The sequence below is a fragment of the Pseudorasbora parva genome, chromosome 10 (assembly GCF_024679245.1).
Source record: "Pseudorasbora parva isolate DD20220531a chromosome 10, ASM2467924v1, whole genome shotgun sequence".
Classification (NCBI taxonomy): domain Eukaryota; kingdom Metazoa; phylum Chordata; class Actinopteri; order Cypriniformes; family Gobionidae; genus Pseudorasbora; species Pseudorasbora parva.
The window spans coordinates 36,725,270-36,735,083 of NC_090181.1; the positions used below are offsets into that span (position 1 = coordinate 36,725,270).

General features: G+C 39.0%; 1 protein-coding gene across 2 annotated transcripts in view; it reads left to right on the plus strand.

Annotated features, from left to right (window-relative positions):
• The window catches only part of LOC137091517 (uncharacterized), a 98,193-nt gene that overhangs the window by 35,153 nt on the left and 53,226 nt on the right, over nucleotides 1–9,814 (plus strand). The window lies entirely within an intron of this gene.

Genomic DNA, 9,814 nt, shown 5'->3' on the forward strand with positions numbered 1-9,814 from the left:
ACTCTGCATGTTATGGGCCATCCAGCGATTGTCCTACTACATCGGAGCAGAAAAGGTTATTATAGTGCCACCAGCCTGTAATGTTCCTCAACAGCCAACGCATCTGAGACTGCGTCGCCACCAATGGCACGTTAATGGCACTCCAGGGTCGCAATGTAGAGGCACGTTATGCGCAGAATCACAAGTCTGCACTGTGAAACGGCTTGGCTGCCTGCTAAAACTGTTCTGATGACACACCAGCAGCAATGCTGGACCCAGAGGAACCCCAGCAACAACAGACCTGTCACAGGTACTTTGAAGAGAATGCGTGTCAAGGAATGCCCCCGGCAACGTCGATGGGTCCTCTTACAACTAAGAAGGCATCCTACAAGCATCCTATGGCTGAAGGGCCTTGCCAGCACTTCAAGTTGGGTCCTCAGTCATCACAATATGCTGAGGTAGCAGCCATTCTAATAACCATCCAAATCGCATTGACCCATAACTTTAGAGAACTCATTATTTGCACACACTTGACTATGCCAGACTCAATTTCACATGACACCTTCCAGCCTGGGTACAAAATGGGTTTACAACGGCAAACAGCAAGTCAGTCAAACACCAACACCTGTTCCAAGCATCGACATTACTCCCATCGACACGGCCCCATGGCACTGTCCAGGCTGCCCATACTGACCAAGCGTGGGCCATCACCAAAACAGCGCCTCCTATACAGCACAAGGCCACACTCACACATACCCTAACACTGGGCCTGGCCTTCATTCTGTTCAAGAGGGTCCGCAAGACGCGAGAGTCCATGACCAAGAACAAGGTCCCTCTCCCCCTAGGCTTCAAACGAAACCCACAGAAAAGAGGTACCAAGACAGAGACCACTCCACCCCTCATCGAGGTGGACTCTCTGCCTGAGGAACCAAAGGCTGAGAACAATTAGAAACCACCTGCCACTTGACCATCATAATCCACCTGCTATCCGACCAAAATGATAACTGTCATCCGACGATGTCACCCGGACTTCGTCAGATGAAAAGGGGGACTGTAGCGTCTGGAGTCTCTCTCATCAGGATCAAAGATGAGTCAATTCTGATGTTTAGGGTGGATAGCTTTTAGCCACGTATAAATTAGGGGCCCGATGCCAACGAGTCTGGAGAAGTTGACACCTTCGACAGATATGTGACCCGAGCTGAAATGAGACAGGCAGCATCTTTGGAAAACTGTGACAACTTCAATCAGATTGTTATCTGGTCACATGACTTGAACCCTGTTCCCCCCTCACATTCTTTCAGACAGAGAGACGCCGAAGCACAAACACACACACACTTTCCTTATGAAGTTTTAATTAAGACTATTCTAGACTGTATATGATGTATCTTTGTGTGTATGCATGTTCTTTTGATCATACCAACCTAATCATGATGTATAAACAATGTAAGTTCATTTTAAATGCTTGTATTCCTGTGTAAGAATGTATCTCTGCTTTAATATCTCCCAGCCATAACGTGTTTGATATCTAAGTATTCCTCTCTCTTTGTCTTAATCAACGATGCACAGAATAGGATTATGAAATGTATCATTAATACGTTTAGCAAACTTGGGAGTAAAACTGTATAAAATCGACACCCTTTACCTGATAAAACATGCAAAGTAGGTCGTAAACAGAGACAAAGAGAATTTTTCCCGCTCAGAATTCACCCTCTGGATTGGGTAAACTAACCCAGAAGGGGTGTGGATTAGTGAAGTTTAAATTAACAAAATTTCGGGAGGAGCACATGCAGATAATTAAACCTGACTAAACACAAGTGGAGCACGCTCATATAATTAAACCTAATTAAACACAAGTGGAGCACATCAAGCTAATCAACGATAAGAGGGGTGTATAAATACAGCTGATTTACCTTCTTTCGTTGACCATTTTCATTTTAGCATGGATGGCTTTTCCGGCTCACATTTTGTGCACTCTGCATGTGCACTCATGAATCTCTGTCGTACTCTTTCACTAGAATTGTTTTCTCTGATTTAATGCCTCGCCCGCCCACGCTGTATAGATCGCTCAAACAGCTTGAAACAATTCTACAATGCTAAAAAATGTTTGTTACAGAATTCTAAGCCATTTCGGCCGCTTCCATCACGGTAAAACCAATTCTGCTTTTCCTGAATGTAATTGTGTTTGCTGCGATTCACTCGCGTTTCCATCTTCTAAAGTCTAATCATTGTTCTAAGGTAAGGTTATGTTCACAGCTGGTTGTTTTAGAAAATAAATAAATAAATAAAATGACGACAGAGTCGTGCTCGGACAGTGTAAAAAGTGCACACTGCAGACTTGCTACAGGGGAAACTACAACAGAATTAGAAAATGATCTTAAATAATTTGTTACATGCATCAATCTTTCTTTCGATTGCCGCCTCTGCGTAATACACAGATACTTTTCACACGCGACAATTGCGTTCATCATGGACCCACTCAAGGTTGCTGTGGTGATGAACTATAGCCTAAATATAATGTTACTTGCTGGTGAAGCTAAATCATTAAAAGATGCCATTACAAAGCGCATATTACGCCAAACGATCAGCCACTGGAACCAGCTGATAATGTGAGCCTCACGTTTCAGATTCTAAGCGTTCTACGGGCTCGCACACCAATGCTTCAGTTCAGAGCAGTTCACAATGAATCGCGCACATTCATGTCAAAGCGAATTCTCATTAAAAACGACAATGATTTCTTCATTGTGATTAACTTTGTGTCGTATTACACACTTCACACCGAGAGGCCGGATAGCTGGCCCGAATGGTTGCAGCTAAAGCAAACTCACGTATCAGACTTTTCTCGCACACTTAGGGCAGTTAAACACTCCACTGACAACTGCGTTACTAAACAGAAAAACAAACGGCAAAGAGTAACAGAAATGTAGAACGCATCCATGCGCCTTTCACAGCTCGCGCTTCATCTACTACGGACTGCCTCTCATCAGCAAGTGAGATGAGAGTACGTTCAGCGTCTGGAGTCTCTCTCATCAGGATCAAAGATGAGTCAATTCTGATGTTTAGGGTGGATAGCTTTTAGCCACGTATAAATTAGGGGCCCGATGCCAACGAGTCTGGAGAAGTTGACACCTTCGACAGATATGTGACCCGAGCTGAAATGAAACAGGCAGCATCTTTGGAAAACTGTGACAACTTCAATCAGATTGTTATCTGGTCACATGACTTGAACCCTGTTCCCCCCTCACATTCTTTCAGACAGAGAGACGCCGAAGCACAAACACACACACACTTTCCTTATGAAGTTTTAATTAAGACTATTCTAGACTGTATATGATGTATCTTTGTGTGTATGCATGTTCTTTTGGTCATACCAACCTAATCATGATGTATAAACAATGTAAGTTCATTTTAAATGCTTGTATTCCTGTGTAAGAATGTATCTCTGCTTTAATATCTCCCAGCCATAACGTGTTTGATATTTAAGTATTCCTCTCTCTTTGTCTTAATCAACGATGCACAGAATAGGATTATGAAATGTATCATTAATACGTTTAGCAAACTTGGGAGTAAAACTGTATAAAACTGCGTTACTAAACAGAAAAACAAACGGCAAAGAGTAACAGAAATGTAGAACGCATCCATGCGCCTTTCACAGCTCGCGCTTCATCTACTACGGACTGCCTCTCATCAGCAAGTGAGATGAGAGTACGTTCCGCCTTAAAGGAGCAGTAGATAATTTAACAAGTTAAAGTATCCACTGAGGCTTCTTTAGGCTTCTTTAGGGTCTGCAAATTCACAGTAACTCACCAAAAGGCTTTTTCACATTCCAACGTTTGTAGTACTTTCCTACTGACTTACTTACTACAGGTGAAATTAACCGGAGTAAAGCTGACTTGACATGGTCATTCGATATCTGTGGATCTAGGGACCGTCTCTAAAGTTATATTTAACTTTGGTATAGGACTGCAAAACTCTAATCAAATTTCTAATCGTGTTTATGATTAGATGTTAAGATTTGATTTCATTAAAAGCCGCGTTGTTTCATTTTAGCTTGTAAACACAAATGAAGATGTTTTTTATAAAACCTGTGATTTCTGTCCCTCCATTTAAGTCCATTCCTAGTGCTGTGGGCATCATTAAGTACTGACGCTAAGGCATCAAGACGGCCAGCGGCGGGACCGTCCATTCTTCTCAAACTTTGTATCAAAAAGATCCAATAACTATCATAAAAGCATTGTAAAGATAAATAATCGAGTGTCTAATCCAAAGTTAAGTCGGTAACACTTTAGAATACTGTTTCTTACTTAATGCATAACTAATAAAGAGTTACTGCAGTACTAATGAATAATTCTTCATTAACACTCATCGTCACTAATATTAACTACTAAGGAATGAGTGTTAACTAATCAATATGTAATAGCATTTTTTTTTAATTGTGTTAAGTATCAATTAGTTAATCAGTAACTATTCAATTCAGTTATGCCTCCTTAAGAACTACTATTAAGTAACTACTAATTCAGCTTCACAAGGAATAACTATTAAGTAACTACTAATTAACAGTGATGCACAGTATCAGATAGAGGCCCTTTCTTCTTCTTTAGTACTAATGTTGTTAGATAAATGTACTACTGTTATGTGTACTATATGTAAATATTCATTTACATTCACTCGCAAATGTGCCGATTAATGTTTCTGTCTGTGTGTGTCCCCACGCTATAATGTTGCAGTTCTTGCAGCATTAAATCAGAGAAAACAATTCTAGTGAAAGAGTACGACAGAGATTCATGAGTGCTAGGGTTGCTAGGCAACGTGGGGGAGAGGACGCTGGCGTTGTCTGTTCGCCGCTTCTCCACCCACAACAAATCATGTTAATGTACTATTAGATTTACATTTTATTTTATTTCCTTATGTTTGTGACTAGTCTAACAGTCAGAGCTACAATTGGGACTGTTGCTGATTGCTGGCAGCCACTGAGAGGTCGTTGTTCGTCGTTTCGCCGTTTTCAACCGCTTCTCTAATGTTTACGTTTGAATTGCTGCGGTTGGTTTCTGGTTTGGAGGACATTTGATGTTTCTCGCCGCGGGTGCTCACTTGTGGTCTCCCTTGGGCTTGGGCTGCATGGTGGCTGAAGTTTGCACCGGGCTAGCGTCATCCGGGCTCTCGTCGTCGGCGTCCGGCATGATGTTGGGATGTTCTGCTTCTCGGCTGCGCCGCTGTTCCGTCCTGCATTGCGACCGTGGAGCGGCTTGGACATCTGCGCCGGCCCCGGTGTGTCCACAGAAGTGCCCGGAGGAATGTTCTGCCTCCTGCATGGTGCTGCAGCGGTCCCCGTCGTTTGAATCATCATGAAGAAGACCCATCATCTGGTCTTCAGCTGTCGTGCCTCGGCGATGTCATCGGGACACTGCCGCTGGGAGAAATCTGAAACATGGAGTGGACCACAGTGTGCTTACAGAGACTTCCACCATCAGCTGTTTTCTGTCCATCAGCTCTGTTTCTGTTCACCATCAGCTCTGTTTCTGTTCACCATCAGCTCTGTTTCTGTTCTATTTTCTGTGTTGGTTGATTGTTTGTAGTATTCTATATTTTTACTTGTTATTAATTTTTTTGTTATCCCCCCCCCCCCCCTTGTTGCACTTTGAGATTCTTCGGAATGAAAAGTGCATTATAAATAAAATCTATGATTATTATTATTATTATTAGTGCACATGCAGAGTGCACAAAATGTGAGCGCACGCAATTTCTGTGAGTCCAGTTTTGTGCGAGAGAATGGATTGAGATTCCGCTTGTAAGCAGAGATTCATTGCTTGTAAACTTGATGTGCTCTCGCGGTACAATATTAATACTACATTAATGAGGATGTGGATGATTTCTTTTTTTTTAAATGTAAGTATTGTCTGCAACCAGATGTTCGGGACGGAACCCCATCCCCAATCTAAGTGCCTTGCCAACATGGCTCAGGCATTTTAGGTCTATGCGATACCAAATGATTTCTGTATTTAAGGCAATGACTGAGGGGAAAATGAGAATACAGGGAACCTATGAGTCATTAAAAAAGAATTACCAAATAGTTCTCAAGGAGTTACTTAGAACCTGGAACAGTATTCTAAAGTGAAAACAAACCCATTCATAATTATTGAAGAATTAACAAATAGTTCTCAAGGAGTTACTTAGAACCTGGAACAGTATTCTAAAGTGAAAAAAACCCCATTCATAATTATTGAAGAATTACCAAATAGTTCTCAAGGAGTTACTTCGAACCTGGAACAGTATTCTAAAGTGAAAACAAACCCATTCATAATTATTGAAGAATTACCAAATAGTTCTCAAGGAGTTACTTCGAACCTGGAACAGTATTCTAAAGTGAAAACAAACCCATTCATAATTATTGAAGAATTAACAAATAGTTCTCAAGGAGTTACTTAGAACCTGGAACAGTATTCTAAAGTGAAAACAAACCCATTCATAATTATTGAAGAATTACCAAATAGTTCTCAAGGAGTTACTTCGAACCTGGAACAGTATTCTAAAGTGAAAACAAACCCATTCATAATTATTGAAGAATTACCAAATAGTTAATAGTTAAATAATTAAGCCTAACTACCATTAATACAGAACTAATAAAGGAAATATGACCCTCTATTCTAAAGTGAAAGTTTTATCCTCATTAATTATGACACTTATTGAATGATATTTAAGTTTATTGACCAGAATAAGTCAATAGTTAAGCCTAACTACCATTAATACAGTACTAATAAAGGAAATTTTACCCTTTATTATTTGACCCTTTAAAATTTCCTTTATTAGTACTGTATTAATGGTAGTTAGGCTTAATTATTTAACTATTAACTATTTGGTAATTCTTCATTAATTATGAATGGGTTTGTTTTCACTTTAGAATACTGTTCCAGGTTCTAAGTAACTCCTTGAGAACTATTTGGTAATTCTTCAATAATTATGAATGGGTTTGTTTTCACTTTAGAATACTGTTCCAGGTTCTAAGTAACTCCTTGAGAACTATTTGTTAATTCTTCAATAATTATGAATGGGTTTGTTTTCACTTTAGAATACTGTTCCAGGTTCTAAGTAACTCCTTGAGAACTATTTGGTAATTCTTTTTTAATGACTCATAGGTTCCCTGTATTCTCATTTTCCCCTCAGTCATTGCCTTAAATACAGAAATCATTTGGTATCACATAAACATAAAATGCCGGAGCCATGTTGGCAAGGCACTTAGATTGGGGATGGGGTTCCGTCCTGAACTTCTGGTTGCAGACAATACTTACATTAAAAAAAGAAAAGAAATCATCAACATCCTCATTAATGTAGTATTAATATTGTACCGCGAGAGCACATCAAGTTTACAATCAATGAATCTCTGCTTACAAGCGGAATCTCAATCCATTCTCTCGCACAAAACTGGACTCACAGAAATTGCGTGTGTGCTCACATTTTGTGCACTCTGCATGTGCACTCATGAATCTCTGTCGTACTCTTTCACTAGAATTGTTTTCTCTGATTTAATGCTGCAAGAACTGCAACATTATAGCGTGGGGACACACACAGACAGAAACATTAATCGGCACATTTGCGAGTGAATGTAAATGAATATTTACATATAGTACACATAACAGTAGTACATTTATCTAACAACATTAGTACTAAAGAAGAAGAAAGGGCCTCTATCTGATACTGTGCATCACTGTTAATTAGTAGTTACTTAATAGTTATTCCTTGTGAAGCTGAATTAGTAGTTACTTAATAGTAGTTCTTAAGGAGGCATAACTGAATTGAATAGTTACTGATTAACTAATTGATACTTAACACAATTAAAAAATGCTATTGCATATAGATTAGTTAACACTCATTCCTTAGTAGTTAATATTAGTGACTTGAGTGTTAATGAAGAATTATTCATTAGTACGGCAGTAACTCTTTATTAGTTATGCATTAAGTAAGAAACAGTATTCTAAAGTGTTACCATTCCTTAAACATTCTACAACATTCAATATGAATATGAATCATTATTTGAACATTTTAACCTGTACATTGTTAACATGTGCAAAGTCTCAACAGGACAAGAGTTTTATGCAGTACATGCTCTAACACTGCACAACTTATGAACCTATTTTCTTCAGAATTCTACACGCATTGTGTACATTTATTCGAATCAACATAAAAAAGGAATGTTAACATAAAATGTTGCATAATTACAAGGGAAACATAAAATGTAAACCCAATAGATACAGTGTATTTGTACAGGTACCACATGAAAAGTCTCAAATAGTGTGAAAAGAGTGTTATGCGCTTTGATATGTTTTCAAGTTTGAGCATGCTTTTTCTTCAAAATTCTGCATTTGTGGGCATTGTGGATTGATAGTAATGATAATCTAACTTTATACAATGTCCAGCTATACAATGTCCATGACCCAGATGTTACTATCCAGAACACAATTAAATTCAGCACGGAACTGTGGGAAATTGTCATATGAGTCAGAGAGTTCTAGGACCATCCCACAGGTATGTCCAATCGGCCTTCTGGTAAAGTCTGTCTGGACGGTGAACTGTATATGAATAGCCTCAGCAACCACCAAATTAGAACCAGTACAGAATCTTAGAAATTTGCAGAGTTTGTCTTCGTCAGTTTCCCTGATGTGCCTTTTCAGGTGGTTGGCAACCTCTGCTTGATTTTCTGACATTTGTGCTGAGAACTTCAACAGCCCAGTCACCTTTTTTGGTGTAGGCTTCAGGTCTTTGCATAGCTGTTGAATTTCTTTTTGACTAAGAGAAATCTGGCCGTTTGTGATCTCCCTCCAGCAGTCAATAACGAACATTGGTTTCTGTATGAGTTCCTTGTGTGCAATTTCGTCAACAATTCCTGGTAGAGATGAAACTGTGACCCTCCTCCTGCATTCATAAGTGTTCATGATGTCCAGAAGGTCATCCATGTCAACAGAGGAAAAGTCATTGAGCGCTTGATTGAGAACATCTCGTTCCTGGCAGCTCACAAAATTAAGGAATGCTGCCTTTAGGTCTGTATATACAGCCCCAAACATAATTTCTTCAAGAAATGGTGGAGCAAGTTTAATGGGCAGGTATTTGCAATCTTTAAACCCTTTAAGAAGGATTCTTCCCACAGCTTTCCATTTGTCTGAGTTGAAGTCGTGCCTGAGGAAAAGCACTTTTACAGATGTCCCGACAGTGCAGTGTTCATAGAAATCAGACCAGAAGCTACTGTACACATCCCGAAGGACACCCGGACCACTGCCTGCGTTCCTCTGAGTTGTTAGGAAGTATACGTCTCACTATCAAGGACTGGCATTTATTGTATAGTTGCATTGCATGTGCCACGGTAATGATCACTCTACAGATTATGTATTGCTGTTACACATCCAGAAGATCTTTTTTTCAAAGTTTTTCAGAATGAAAGTATATCGTGTTTAAATGTCAGGACTTCCTGTCGGGATGAAAGTAACACTTGTTACTTTTGTCCCACTTTTATATACATAATGCATATTATGCTAATTTAATTTTCATATTGTTGAAGAAAAAAATTATCAAATAGATTGACATTGCACAAAAAATATTCTAAACCTAAAAGTTTGTTTTGTCAGGTTATATTTAAAAAAATTAATTAAACTTAAAATTGAAAATGTAATAATTTTTTTTTGCAAAGATAAAGTAGCTACAAAATATGTTTGCAGTTACATATTAACAAGGTCATAGTCAGCTATATTTAATAAAAACAAGAGTAACACAAAACAATCTAGCTTATATTGTTGTGTTACTTTTGACCCTCTTGTGTTACTTTCGTCCCACCTGATGGGGTCAAAAGTAA